The sequence below is a fragment of the Microcebus murinus genome, chromosome 10, assembly GCF_040939455.1.
Source record: "Microcebus murinus isolate Inina chromosome 10, M.murinus_Inina_mat1.0, whole genome shotgun sequence".
Lineage (NCBI taxonomy): Eukaryota > Metazoa > Chordata > Mammalia > Primates > Cheirogaleidae > Microcebus > Microcebus murinus.
Genome location: NC_134113.1, coordinates 4,222,176 through 4,237,342, shown reverse-complemented (window position 1 = coordinate 4,237,342; position 15,167 = coordinate 4,222,176). Strand labels below are relative to the sequence as shown.

Sequence of the window (15,167 nt, the reverse complement as noted above, 5' to 3'; positions counted from 1 at the left end):
ATGGCTCATGGTAACAAGAGACCCAAAACAGCAGTGACTTCAATAAAGTGGAGGTTTATTTCTTGCTCTCATAAAAGTCCAAGCTGTTATGGTAACCCAGGCTCCCTCCAGCTTTTTACTCTGCCCTCTTCATCCCCACACACAGCTCCCATCCTGTGGTCCAAGCTGCCAGCTCCCGCCATAATGCCACCCTCTGGCCAGGAGGAAGGGGGATAAAGAAGGGGGTGGTGGGTGGCATGCTACTTCTCCTCTTTAACTACATGGCATAGAAATTGTACATTTCACCTCTGCTTATATCCTACAGGCCAAAATTTAGTCATGTGACCACACCTAGTTGAATGGAGGCTGGGAAACTTAGCTGGCTCACCATGTAACCATTCAAGGTAATCATTCCATAATGGTATAAAAAAATGGAAGAGGCAGGGCGTGGTGGCTCACGCCTGTAATCCTAGCACTCTGGGAGGCCGAGGCAGGCGGATTGCTCGAGGTCAGGAGTTCAAAACCAGCCTGAGCAAGAGCGAGACCCCATCTCTACTATAAATAGAAAGAAATTAATTGGCCAACTAATATATATATATATATATATATATATATATATAAAATTAGCTGGGCATGGTGGCGCATGCCTGTAGTCCCAGCTACTCGGGAGACTGAGGCAGCAGGATCGCTTGAACCCAGGAGTTTGAGGTTGCTGTGAGCTAGGCTGATGCCATAGCACTCACTCTAGCCTGGGCAACTAAGTGAGACTCTGTCTCCAAAAAAAAAAAAAAAAAAATGGAAGAATACATATTAGGGGACAATGGTCTACCACAACCTTGAGTGACTTGGAATTTGCCAGACAGGAGGGAAGGGAAGGCATTCTGCACTGAGAGTGGGGAGTAAGTATAACAATAGTGGGGGTCTCTAGCTCTAAGGCCCAGGAATGACTAGGTCCTGCCCAGTTACCCATTCCTTCCCCACATGGGTTTCTTGAAGGGCCATATACCCAGGACCAGTGATAGCAGCTCTTGGCATTTTATCATTGGCTGAGATAGAGCCAGATACGCCAATGCAAGTAGCTTAGCTCACCTTCCCCCTCCATCTGAATTCAACTCTGGTTCTTCTCGTGCTCACTGGCTGATGTTTAACTGGAGCTTGAGAACTCGTAGGGTTTTCCCAGGTGGATAAATTGGAGTTGGACTCACTGACAGGTATAAGAAAAGGCACTGGGGTATACAAGAGAGGAGAAGTGACCAGAACATGGTTTACTATGGTCCATGCGTAGAGCACCTGGGAGGCAGGTGGGGTGCAGGGGCCTCTGGTCAAAGCTTAAGAAGCAGGCAGGGCTGGACGAGGAGGCCAGGGGCAAAGGGGAGCTCAGAGAGAGCTATCAGCCAAGCAGAGACAGGCTAGGTGTGCATGTTTCAGAAAGATGGGCTCAGCAGCCACGGGGGATCACGTCACCTGGGGGCAGATGATCTTATTGAACTCAGTTCATCACGCTTCTGTAGAGCAGGAGTTTATCCTCATCTTATGGCTAGAAAAATGAGGGACGTCACCACTTCTATTGCACCTAGTAGGATTAGGCAGAGTCCGGGGCCTTGGGACTCAGCTGGCCTTTCACCCCTTGTTCCTGGAGCAGGAGCTGCCTATTCCCATAGTGACGGTGACAAGAACACTCAACTTTAGGCTAGGTGTGGTGGCTCACACCTGTAATCCTAGCACTCTGGGAGGCCAAGGTGGGCAGATCATTTGAGCTCAGGAGTTTGAGACCAGCCTGAGCAAGAGCGAGACCCCATCTCTACTAGAAATAGAAAGAAATTACTTGGACAGCTAAAAATACATAGAAAAAATTAGCCAGTCATGGTGGCGCATGCCTGTATTCCCAGCTACTCGGGAGGCTGAGGCAGAAGGATTGCTTGAGCCCAGGAGTTTGAGGTTGCTGTGAGCTAGGCTGACGCCACGGCACTCTAGCTTGGGAAACTGAATGAGACTCTGTCTCAAAAAAAAAAAGAGAACACTCATTTTAGGGAAAGGGGTTGGGGGAGGATTCATTTTTAGGGCTGCTGTAACAAAATACTACAAACTGAGTGGCTTAAACAGCAGATGTTAGTAGTTCCTCACAGTTCAGGAGGCCAGAAGTCCAAGATCAAAGTGCAGCAGGGTTGGTTCCTTCTGAGGCTGTGAGGGAGGATCCGCTCCAGGCTGCGCCCCCAGCTCCTGGTGGTTTGCAGAGGATCTCTGGTGTTCCCTGGCTTATAGCTTCATCACCCTGATCTGTGTATGTCTGTGTCCAAATTTCCCCTTTTCATAAGGACATCGGTCATATTAAATTAGTGCCCACCCTAATCACCTTATGATAACTAATTACATCTACAATGACCCTGTTTCCAACTAAGGTTCTGAGATACTAGGGGTTAGGACTCCAACTTATCTTTTGGGGGGGGGACACAATTCAACTCACAATAGGAGTGCATGCAGAGAGGCCCCCAGTTCCATTGCCTCCCAAGATAATCCCATTTGTGCCCAGGCTGAGGAACCCAGGCTTTGGGAAGCACACCAGTGAAGGGATGGTTGACAGCCAGTACTAATCCTCCTGCTTTTGAGGAGGAGGGAAATAAAGGAGGAGGGAAGTAATGTCAGTTCATTCAGGGAACATTCATCGGTCTTCAAGTCCTGAGTGTTGGGCCAGGCCCTGTGCCAGGGTCTCCCGAAGTCTGATGCAGCTAGAGAAGTAGACCCTTGCCAAGGCGCTGGAAGTGGGATCATACGTGGAGCCCACGGGCATAGGCAAGGACGGCGACAGCGCCAGGAGCCACTGCAGCCATCGGCAATATATTTATATGCCTGAAATCATAGCCCAACGTGGAGAGGCTTGCTTTAGCTCTGAATTTTGCATCGCTATAAAAAAAATATTCCTAAAGGCAGGCTGAGCTTGAAAACTTTTTATGCTTGCTGCTTTAAGTGCACCCTCTGCTGGTGACCACCGGCACAACCTGTTCCCTGTGGTTCTCCAGGCAGGAAAATGAACTGTTATTGAACTACCCGGAGGACTTGCAACACCCTGACACTGCTGGGTGTGAGGCCCATCCTGCCCAGAGAAAACAGGATGAAAGAGGCTAAGTGATTTACCCACAGCTGGAAGGCAGAGCCAAGGCCAGGTGTGGGGCCTTCGTCATTACTCCCCTCCGAGTGACCTGCTATGATTTTACACACACTCCAAAGGGTTTTTATTTTTGTTTGGTTTTTAAACTTTCCCCCTCTACATTTTATAATGAAAAATTTCAAAAATATAGAAGAGCTGAAAGAATTGTACAGTACAGGCCGGGTGCGGTGGCTCACGCCTGTAATCCTAGCACTCTGGGAGGCCGAGGCGGGCGGACTGCTTGAGGTCAGGAGTTCAAAACCAGCCTGAGAGGGGGAAAGGGCATTTATTGAAACCTTAAAATCTGTACCCCCATAATATGCCGAAATAAAAAAAAAAAAAAAAAAAAAAAACAGCCTGGGCAAGAGTGAGACCCCGTCTCTACTATAAATAGAAACAAATTAATTGGCCAACTAATATATATAGAAAAAATTAGCTGGGCATGGTGGCGCATGCCTGTAGTCCCAGCTACTAGGGAGGCTGAGGCAGGAGGATCACTTGAGCCCAGGAGTTTGAGGTTGCTGTAAGCTAGGCTGATGCCACGGCACTCACTCTAGCCTGGGCAACAAAGTGAGACTCTGTCTCAAAAAAACTATATATATATATATATATATATATATATATATATATAAAGAATTGTACAGTACATACCCATACATTCTAGATTCTACAATTAAAATTTTGCTATATTTGCCTCATCACCTCTCTCTCTACAGACTGGCTTCAAAAATTCTAGTTAGGCTGGGCGTGGTAGCTCACGCCTGTAATCCTAGCACTCTGTGAGGCCAAGGTTGGTGGATTGCTCAAGGTTAGGATTTCGAAACCAGCTTGAGCAAGAGTGAGACCCCGTCTCTACTATAAATAGAAAGAAATTAATTGGCCAACTAATATATATAGAAAAAATTAGCCAGGCATGGTGGTGCGTGCCTGTAGTCCCAGCTACTCGGGAGGCTGAGGCAGCAGGATTGCTTGAGCCCAGGAGTTTGAGGTTGCTGTGAGCTAGGCTGACGCCACGGCACTCACTCTAGCCTGGGCAACAAAGTGAGACTCTGTCTCAAAAAAAAAAAAAAAAATCTAGTTAAATGCTGCTTACAAAAGACACACCTAAAACAAAACAGTGCAGTAAAGTTAAAAATAATAGTAATAATAGTATTCAAAAGTCGTTTGAATTTACATGATAAATCTATACAAAAACCTGCACATGGATTTCTATAGTGACTTTATTCATAATTGCCCAGACTTGGAATTAAGCAAGATATTCTTCAATAGGTGAATGGATAAATAGCTCACAGCGGTCCCCAACCTTTTTGGCACTGGTTTCATGGAAGAAAATTTTTCCACAGGACAGTTGGAGGTGGGAGGCGGGGGTGGGGGTGTGGGGGGGTGTGGTACAGAGCTCAATGTAATGGCTGTAAATACAGATAAAGCCTGGCTCACCTGCGCACACTCACCTCCTGCTGTGTACCCCTTCCTCCCCCCTACCCCACAAATTTCATGGAAGACAATTTTTCCAAGCATGGCCTGGGCTGGGAGCAGGAAGGAGGAACTCCTGTAGCCTAATCCCTAACAGGCCATGGTCTGGTACCAGTCTGCAGCCTGGAGGTTGGGGACCAAAGAACTATAGTACCTCTAGACAATGGAATGTTATTCAATTATAAAAAGAAAAGCACTATCAAGCCGCAAGAAGACAGGGAAGAACCTTAAATGTGTATTGCATAGTAAAAACCAATCTAAAAAGTGTACATACAGTATGACTCCAAGTATATGACATTCTGGAAAAGGCAAAACTGCCCTAAACCCTCTGGGCTGCCTTACACTGCAACGTCAGATCCCTGTCTTTACACGTTGTCAAAACCCACAGCGTGCACAGCACAAAGAGCGAGCCCTAATGTAAACTATGGACTCAGCAGCTGTAGCAGATGGACCGCACTAATAGGAGACGTGGATAGTGGGGAAACTGGGTGTGTGGGAAGGGAGTGTGTGAGAACGCTCTGTACTTTCTACTCAATTTTTCTGCAAACCTAAAACTGCTCTAAAAATAATATATTTAAAATAGTGCCATAAAACAACTAGGAAGAGAAAAGGTCACTGCATATGCTTCTTTATTCTGGGTTCAAGTTCTCATGTTCAGAATCATGGGGGAAGGGACTCAAAGGATTAGCTCTCTGCTAAATAACTTAGAGATTCTCACCTGTAGTATCCATGTCAGTCCTGGCCTCCTCAGTCAGTCCTAGTTGAGTAACATCTCAAACTTCATGGTTCTTCAGCCTGCATAGTTACATGGTATAGAGTATGCGCAAAATAAATTTGCAAGATCAGATAGTCAGTGACGTGAGGTTATAATCCTAGACCTGAATTTCCTTGTCTCTACCTTTCATCCCTAAATCCTATCCTTAATCACTTCTGGCACTTACCTGCTGCATTGTAGACAAAGACTTTCCCGTCAATATGACATCATTAGGTCCTTGCAATGACCCCATGAGATAAACAGGCAGTTACTCATTACCTTCTTTTACACATAAGGAGACAGATTTAGAGGCACAACATACAAGAAGCTGAGCGAGGATTCAGACCCAGGTCACGCTGACTTCTGCTTCACTGCTCAGGCCACCTGCCCACCAAGAGAGGACCAGCCCAAGACAATCCCCTACGCTGCGGTCTTGGTCTGGGTCCTGGCCTAAGTTAGCGATGTGTGTCTGTGGAAGGAGCGGACAGCGCTTTGTGTTACAGTTAGTGCTCCTGTCTCGCCTTCTGCATCACGGTGGGTGCAGCACACATGGTCTGTCCGCGCCCCGCACTCTGCTACGTGCATTCATTAGACACATCTCGCTTCCTTGCAACAGTCCTCAGAAGTCAGGATTATTGTCTTTTCCACAGATAAAGTCACTGAGGTGGGGACTTCTGCTTCCAGTGGAACAGTCTATACGGCAAATTGAATATCCTAAAGAGTCTGTCCACTGTGACTCAACTAGATGCTGTATAAATTATAAAAAGTATTTTATATGCATTGCTGAGGTCACAAGAGTAAAATCATGAAAAGTCACATGCACACATGAAGAATCAGTGAACTGAAACCAGAACAGCAAACAGTAACAAAAAATAGAAGCTGGCAGCACCCTGGTGGCAAAGGCTGACATCAGGAACGTAGAGCTTTGGGGATTAAACGTCTTGAGAAAAATGAGAAGCTCCATAAGAGAGGAGCATCAAAACTGAGCCTTTGCATTAGTCTGGGACTCGGAAGGTGGCCACATCTTTAGTGAAGGGGAAGGAAGAAGACCGCCAGGGACCCACGAGTTCACTGCGGCTCTGGGACATGACGATGCTGAGAATGAGGATGAGGATGATGGTGGTGGTCCTTGAGAATCCACACCCATATGCCCACTCTTATATGGCCCCAGGGTTCCAATTTATTCAAAGAGGTGAGAGAGATCCCCGGCAGAAAAACTCCACTGACCTGTTCTCACATTTGTTTTGCCTCCATGGCACCTGGTAGATGCTAATGCAAATCGTCTCTCTAAGAAAGCAGGCCCACCCTAGACCTCTCAGGATTCTCCCAAATTAAACTCAGCCGCAAGCAAGTTGACACAAACATACAAAACACACAAGGAACAAGCCACCGTGAGTAATAGTAGAAGCAATCATCCAGATGTGGATCTCTCAAGAACTTTAGATAATGAAGTTCTCAAATACATTAACAGCTATTTAAAAGGCGTAGGGGGCATCTGCATCCAGCCTTGATGGAATGTCCAACACTGAATTCTCTGCCTGCTATAAACAACAGAAAACTGGACCAGATAAATGAAACAACTGTTTTCAGACCTTGGACAACAGATAGCACAGCACTGTGATCTCTAAGAAAAGGAAAACAACAAGGTGAGCAGTGAGCTGTACAATTACTAGGAATTCATTTTTTTTCTTTTTTTTGAGATGGGCTCTTGCTCTGTTGTCCAGGCTACAATTGTAGTTCACCAGAGCCTTGAACCCCTGGGCTCAAGTGATCCTCCCACCTCAGCCCCTGCCCCCCAAGTAGCTGTGATCCTCCTCCCTCAGTCCCCAGAGTAACTCGGACTGCAGGTGTGTGCCACCATTTCCAGCTAATTTTTCTTTTTGTTTTTTGCAGAGACAGGGTCTCACTATGTTGCCCAGGCTGATCTCAAGCTCCTGGCCTCAAGCCATCCTCCCGCCTCGATATCTGGAAGTGCTGGGATTACAGGTCTGCACCACCGTGTCCAGCCAATCACCCATGAAGTCTTCCTGGAGGCACTATACCCTGGCAGAGGGAGGGGACCCTGGGTGGAGTACACTGGTCTTGCTGAACTTTAGAGACTGAGGTGGCTGGAATTGGTGGGACAAAGTAACCATGTGAGCCAGCTATTCTGCGCCTAGGCAAATACCCAAGAGAATTGAAAACATATGTCCACACAAAAACTTGTACGTCGATGTTCAGAGCCACAAAGTGGCAACCCCGATGTCCTTCAACTGACAGATGGGGAAATGAAATGTGGTCTATCCATACAATGGAATATTACCCAGCCACGAAAAGAAATGAGACACTGATAGATGCTACCAGACGGGTGGACCTTGGAAACATGCTGAGTGAAAGGAGCCAGACACAAGAGGCCACATGCTGTCTAGTTCTACTTACACGAAGTGTCCATGATAGGCAAATTCACAGAGACAAAAAGCAGATGAGTGTTTCTCCTGGGGCTAGGGGTCTGGGCCATAATAGCTAAAGGGGTGATGATGAAAATGTTCTGAAATTAGGTACAAGCGATGGTTGCACAACTCTGTGAATATATTTAAAACCACTGAATTGAACACTACAAAAGGGTAAATAGTGGTATGTTAATTATATCTCAAATTTTAAGAAGCCCACAAGATATCACTACACAGCCACTAAATGGCTACAATTTAAAAGACTGACCGTATCAAGTAATGGCCAAGAAGCAGAGCAACTGTAACTTTAATCCCTCATCGGCGAAGAAGATGTGGTATTTGCACAGTTAACTTACACATTTACCCTATAACCCAGCCATTCCAAGAGAAATGAAAACACATGTCCACAAAATGACTTTTACAGGAATGTTCGTAACATCTTTATTCATCACAGCCCCAAACTGGAATCGACCAAGATATCTATCAGCAGGAGGTCAGATAAACAAATGTTATATTCATACCACTCACCAATTAAAAGAAACAAACTGCTGATATGCCCATCGAAATGGCTGAATCAGAAACCATAATCAAAAACATTGCACCAGATACAAAAAAAGTACACAACATACAATTCTGTACATGGGAAGTTCTAGAATCAGCAAAACTATTCTGTCGGCGTTTGTCTGGCACAGGGCGATGGGAACTTGACTGCCAACGAGGCTCCCTTTGAAGTGATGGAAATGTACCAGAAAACCTAATCACCGCTGCTCCCTCACCTGAGGATAGCAAAGGCAGGGCCCCTACCAACCCTGGAACCAGCTGTGTGCCCAGTGGGCGCTGTTGCTGTCTACCCGTGCGATGTCCGCCAGCAGGTGGCATTTCTGTCTCGCCTGCTCCTGGCAGAGCCCCGGCCGTCTTGTTTCCATACGCTCCTCTGGTCTCAGCAGAAGAGTGAGGTTGGCGTGGAGGCTGCTATTACGACCTGCTGCAACGGCCACTTCGGAGCGTTGGTGCAATGAGGTGACGGACCCCCACACTTCTTGGCCGTCTGAGCAGGAGTGCTGAGCCTGGTCACAGGTGGGAGCCTGGGGTAGGAGGTGAGGGAATGGGGGTGTCCCAAGTACATTTTCCAAAGAGGCATCTTATCTACCGTGTGCAGCGTGTTCACGAGATATTAAGGCAATGATGACAAGAAGCTGGAGGAAGCTGAGGGGGAGCAAGGCTGTGAGCTGCGTGGAGCAGGCAGTCATGGGCAGGGGCTCCCTCTGTGCCTGCCCCCACCAAGCAAAGGCCCAGGCCTTGCTCCTCGTCCCCCCCCCCCACTACCTTGTCCAGCCCACCTCCAGACTCATCTTAGAACCTCGATTCCCCTCTGCCCAGACCTGGCAAACTGAGTTTTGTCCCCCGTGTCTGGTAGGTCTGCCGTACTTCTCCTCTTTCACTGAATGAAGGATGAATCCAAAGTCCCTAGGGTCAACCCCTGGTGTGGGCCTAGAAGGTGGACACAGGTGGCAATTTGGGAAGATGGAACGCCTAGGAGTCAGTGGGTCTTTCTTTTTACCAGACATTCTAGAAATCTTTCCAAATGCACTTATTCTAACAGTGCCAGAAAAGACTCCAGCCCTACTGTCCACAAGTGTTAGGGACAGAACGTTCCAAGCCTATTGGAGAAAGCAGCAGCTGGGCCATCGTGTCCTCCACGCCAGGCTGAGCTGTGAATTAATCACTCCTGAGGTTCCCACTGTGGGCCCTTGAGCTCACAAAGGCGCCTTTGTTGACTCAATGTCCAGTGGGACTTGGCAGGGCCTGAGGACAGGACTTGCAGCCATCAGGGCCTGCTGGGGATGCAAATAGGAGCCAGACGGCCCCCAGGGAGTCTCTCTCCCAAGGTCACTTGGTGTCCTTGCTCATCTGGTGCATGGCCCAGAGTGGCCTTTCAGGCCCAGGCCCAGGCCCAGTCTGCTCACTCCCAACTCAAATTCATGGCCACACAGTCTCATTAGACAGGGTCATCTCTTCAGATGGGCAGTCCGTGGGTCAGGGCCCCAACCTCCCAGGGGAAAGGTCTTGTGGCTCCGAGTGTAACCAGAGGCGAAAAGGGCAGTGGGCTTGCAGGACCATAAAAATGTCCAGCTGAACATGCTAACAGTGTTCACAGCTGCTGCTTGTTGAGTCCGGCACGATGCTGACACAGTGTATATTATCTTCTTAACCCCCCGGGAGTCTATGAGGCAGTGTTACCAGTTTCACATCCCAGATAAAGAGCTAAGGCTTAGAGAGGTCAACTAACTTTTCCAGGGTCCCAGAGCCAGTTCAAAGTGGAGCCAGGCATTGGGCCTGCATCTGACACCAAAGTCCTGGCTACCTCTGACAGAGTGCCCACAAGATAACAGCAAGGCCCCGGGTGGTGACAATCCCCCAAGGTGTCTCTCTAGCCTGACCTCTGCCCTGAAGTCCAGGCTCAGTGTCCAAATGTCTACTTGACAGTTCCACTTGGATGTCCGATGGACAGTCAGCATTCGGGTGTCCAAGCAGAACTGGTTTCCCTCCACCCACTCCTGTCCCTGCAGAGTCTTCCCATCTCGGTCAGTGGCAACTCCGTCCTTCCAATTCATTGCTCAGGCTAGAAAGTTTGGACTCACCATTGGGTTTTCTCTCTCTCTCTCGTTCATGCATCCAACCCATCAGCAAATCCCCTTGGCAAGACTTCAGGATAAATAACACGTCTGACTCCTTCTTATCACCTTCACAGCTACCACCGGGGCCAGGCCATCATCTCCTGCCTGGATTACTGCATGAGTCTCCTCACTGCTGTCCCTGCCTCTCCACTTCCCACCCACGTTCTTTCTCAACACAGTAGCCACAGAGACCCAGTTAAAATGCAAGTCTATCTGTCCTTTTGCCCAAACCCTCCAAACACTCCCAGCTCAGAGTAATGCCAAAGTGCCTCTGGTGGCCTACAAGGCCCATATGACCTCATGCTCTGCTGCCTGTCCCTCTGGCCTCCTCTCCTTCTGCCCTCCCCTCTGCTCACTCTGCTCCAGCTACACTCCCTTCCTTGCTGTCCATCCAGCATGCCAAGCACATTCCTGCCCCAGGGCCTTTGCTCTTGCCATTCCCTCTGCTTAAATGCTCTTTCTCCAGATATCCATGCTGCCAAAGGTATCTTTAGGTACTCAGCTCAAAAGTTACCTTCTCAGTGAGACCCTTTCCTGACCCGCACATAAAATGGCCACATCCTCCTCCATGGCACTCTCCCTCCTCTGTTTTATTTTTCTCCATGGCACTTACTACCTGACACCTACACTTATCACTTGTCCTCTCCAGCACTAGGGTGTGAGTTCTATGAGGGCAGGCACTTCGCTTTGTCCACTGCTACTCCCAGAGCCTTGAACAGCACAGGACACACGTGTCTTGCATGGATTAGTGAGTTTCACAGCCTGAACCCCAAGACCCAGGGTTCACGTATACAGCGGACAGGTCTAGAGAGCAAGGAGGGAGGACCCTCCAGGGACAATCTGCGTGATGATTGAGGAGCTGCCAGGGAGACGCTCACCTTAGGGGAAACGATAGTCCAGGCACACAAGTGTGTCCTAATTGTAATGGTGCGATCGGTAACGGAGAGCTGTGGCTCAGCTCCACGGGGCCTGTTGGAGACCCAGGGCAGGGCAGTGGAGTCCAAGGGCCAGCATCCCTGTGAGGCACAGTGGGCACCAAGAGGTGGACCAAGGTGTCAGAGAGCATGACCAGCCAAGCCTGGGTATTGGGGAATGTGACCCCACCTCTTAGCAGTAGAGACACCATGTCAAGAAGCCAGCACAATGCAACCTGAATCACAACTGCATGGTCCAGCCCTCGTAAGCAATGCGTTAGTGCTGCATGACACTTGAACGGATTAGACGTGGCTTCTGCCCCGGGGAGCTCACACTCTGGAAGGAGAAGAACCATTCATCCATTTGACACGTTTGTTAAGAGCCCACAACATGCCAGGCACAGTGCTAGGCCCTGAGCTGCAGGCTGGGGACAGGGCGGGGAGACAGAAATAAACAAGCAGTCCGGCCGGGCGCGGTGGCTCACGCCTGTAATCCTAGCACTCTGGGAGGCCGAGGCGGGCGGATTGCTTGAGGTCAGGAGTTCGAAACAAGCAGTCAAATACATGGACAAGATCATTTCAGACACAAAAGCTACCCCCAAAAAGGGCTATGAGAGGGATTTTGTTCTATTTAATGTTTTTATTGGTGAGTTGGATGAAGCTCTAAAACATACGCGCCTCAGGTCTTCAGGTGATCAGAGCCAGAAAACAGGGCTCACATAATCTAGAGTGCAGCAAAATGGAATTTAGTAGTGACAAGTTCTTAAGACCTGGAATCAGGTTCCCCAAACCAATGACACAAACTCAAAATGTCAGAGTCACAGATTGCATAAGAATGATTTGTGAGATTCTATTGACCATAAATCAAGGATGATGTGGGCCGGGCTTGGTGGCTCACGCCTGTAATCCTAGCACTCTGGGAGGCCGAGGCGGGAGGATTGCTCGAGGTCAGGAGTTCGAAACCAGCCTGAGCAAGACCCCGTCTCTACTAAAAATAGAAATAAATTAATTAACCAACTAAAAATATATATACAAAAAAAAAAAAACCCAAAAAATTAGCCGGGCATGGTGGCGCATGCTTGTAGTAGTCCTAGCTACTCGGGAGGCTGAGGCAGGAGGATTGCTTGAGCCCAGGAGTTTGAGGTTGCTGTGAGCTAGGCTGACGCCACAGCACTCACTCTAGCCTGGGCAACAAAGTGAGACTCTGTCTCAAAAAAAGAAAGGATAATGTGGCTGTTCAACAACTCGTTCATTCAGCAAATTTTGACTGGATGCTCGTAGGGCCAGGTATTGTTCTAGGCAATGGAATTACAAAACGAAACCTGTATTACAGAACATGTTCTTAAAAAAAATAAAATAAATAAAATAAAAATAAAATAAAAATAAAAAAAAAACGAAACCTGCCCCTGTGCTCATGGAGCTCACATTCTGTGGGAGGACCGACAGTAAGCCAACGAACAAGTAAAACATATGCATGCAGATGGCAATGGGTGCTGCAGAGCCGGGCAGGGGGGGATAGTGGGTGGGTTTGGGGAGCGGGGGTGCTACAGTTTGCAGTGGGGTGACCAAGTGTTACTGTTTGAGCTCTCTGGGGAGCAGACTCTGATTTCAAAGATCCAAGTACAGGGTATTAGGGAGTGTAGCTGGGATCAGTGTGTGTGGGAGGAGGGGAATGCCGCAGGACCCGGCAGAGGGAGAAGTTGAGCTTCAATGCGGGCCTGACGAAGGCCTCAGCCAAGCCCGCAAGGAGCTCTGGGCACAGAGCAGCCTTCAGCCTCAGATCAGGGCAGGGGCCGGGCCTTTATACCCCCGCATTGATCAGCCATTGGACGAGGCTGCCCCCAGAAGGAGGTATGGCCTCGGACAGGCAGTTTTCTCAAACTGAGGCAATTCTCTGGGAGGACTGAAAGCCAGTGGCCACCTCCCAGCAGCTAGGGAACAAGTCCTTCCTTCCTGAAGAAGAGCCTGGGCCATGCATCACATCCACTACACCAGGGAAACTTCAGCAAGAAGGAAACATTCACATAAGAACGTGGCAGGGTGAAGGCGAAACCTTTTCCAGAGCGAGGGAGCAGCAAGTTCCCTGAGGAGGGAGGGACAGTGCCGGTGTGTCTGGAGCCAGTGGGTGAGGGCGGAGTGGGGGGCCGGGGAGGCAGTGATGGTGGAGCCTTAGTAAGGGCTTTTGCTGGGAGTCCGACCGGCCCCTCAGAGGGTTTTGTGAAGGAGCAATTTGACTTTCTTGTTGAAATGACCCTTCTGGCTTCTGTGGAGAGACTAGAGTGTAGGGAAGCAAGGACGAGACAGAGAGATCAGAGGGGACCAGGCCATGGGAATTATCTAGGTGGGAAACAGTGGTGGCTCGGGCTCAGACAAAGCCGCAGGGGTAGTACTGAGCCAGGATAGGACGCCAGGCTATGTGGCCCCCAAACCCACTTCCAACTCCGGCCTTCCATCTGTAAGTCGGAGATGACCTGCTCGCCTGGCTGGGCTGCTGGGAGAACTTGGTGCAATGGGGGTGTGGAGGCCCCGGCCGTGGGAGGGGCTCCATGAACAGCCGCCCTGGGATCCTGCGATCGCCATGAACGGGTGGAGGGCAGACAGAGAGAGGGCTCTGGGCATTTGTCCTGCCACTGTCAGGGTCCAGGGTGATTTGAGGCTGTTTTTGAGGAGCCCAGGCCTCTCTCAGGCTGCAAGTTGGCCAAGTTGAGTGCTAGGCCCGGCTGGTGGCCTGGGCCCAGCTGGGTGGGGAGGGAGCTGGCTGGTCACTGAGGCACCAAGAGGGAAGGGAGAGAGTGGCTTCCCCAACCTTAACTCAACCTGGCCAGGCAAGCATGCCCCAGAGGAGGAAAAGAATTGAGTGACTCTCTTGGTTCCTTTCATGTGGCTGCGTGCACAAGATGGATGGCGTGGGGCTTGTCCAAAGCAAGGCGTCAGCCCTCAGATCTGGGTGGGCTTCCTTCATGCCACATTCGCTGCACATGCTCCACGCTCTGGCCCCTCTCTGTGCTTCCCTGTGCCGGGCCTGGTGCAGCCACACGATTGTCACTGAGGCCCCTGCGGGCTCCAGGGCCAAGCTGTCCCCTCCCAGCCTCAGTGCCCTGAGGGGACTCAGGAAGCATGCGTAGTCCTGTGTGGTGGTGGAGGCGGGGTGGGCTGGGGGTCTGCAGAGAAGGAGCGAAGTCCTGGGGTGTGGGGGGAGAGCACGCTGGTGTCTCTCAGACCCAGGTTCCGGCTCCTCTGCTTCCTGGGACTGCAGACACGAAGGTCACTTTACCTCTGGGAAGCTCAGTTTCCCCAGCTGTAAAATGGGAATCATTACATGGACCTGCCCCTTAGGGTTACCAAAAGGAGTAAGCAGATAAATGTACGAAAAGGCCCATGCCAGCAGCCCTGGTCACCGCTGCCACTCACGAGGACTCAGGAACAGTGGGTTAACGGGCTGTGGGGTCAGACACCTGCTCTGCCTCTTGCCAGCCTTGTGCTCTTGGAAAAAGAACCTGCATTTCCCAAGGCCACATTCCCACCTCCATGAGATGGGAACAATAAACATATTGTTGTCCCAGTATTATCCTGAGAGCTAAATGAGATAATTCATTAAAGTGCCTGCACACAGGATGAACTTAATGTAAAAAACACACTCTGGGAAGAAGCAGGGCTCATTTGTGGAGAACACCGACCGGGCCAGGGATGTTGTTGGAAGGACCACAAATCACTGATACAGACTTTAACAGGAGGTAGGATAAAGTTCTTCACTAAAGTTCAAAATACGAGTTCTGTATAAATATTTTTCCACTT

At 49.5% G+C, this 15,167-nt stretch overlaps 1 long non-coding RNA gene across 1 annotated transcript; it reads right to left on the bottom strand.

The window, feature by feature from the left end:
* Positions 1-3,306: 3,306 nt before the first annotated feature.
* Positions 3,307-8,859, bottom strand: LOC142873261 (uncharacterized). Its single transcript, XR_012921298.1, has 3 exons — positions 8,557-8,859; positions 5,316-5,392; positions 3,307-3,390 (listed from the first exon to the last, which is right to left on the bottom strand). It is a non-coding gene; the product is annotated as an uncharacterized LOC142873261 (long non-coding RNA).
* Positions 8,860-15,167: the final 6,308 nt, after the last annotated feature.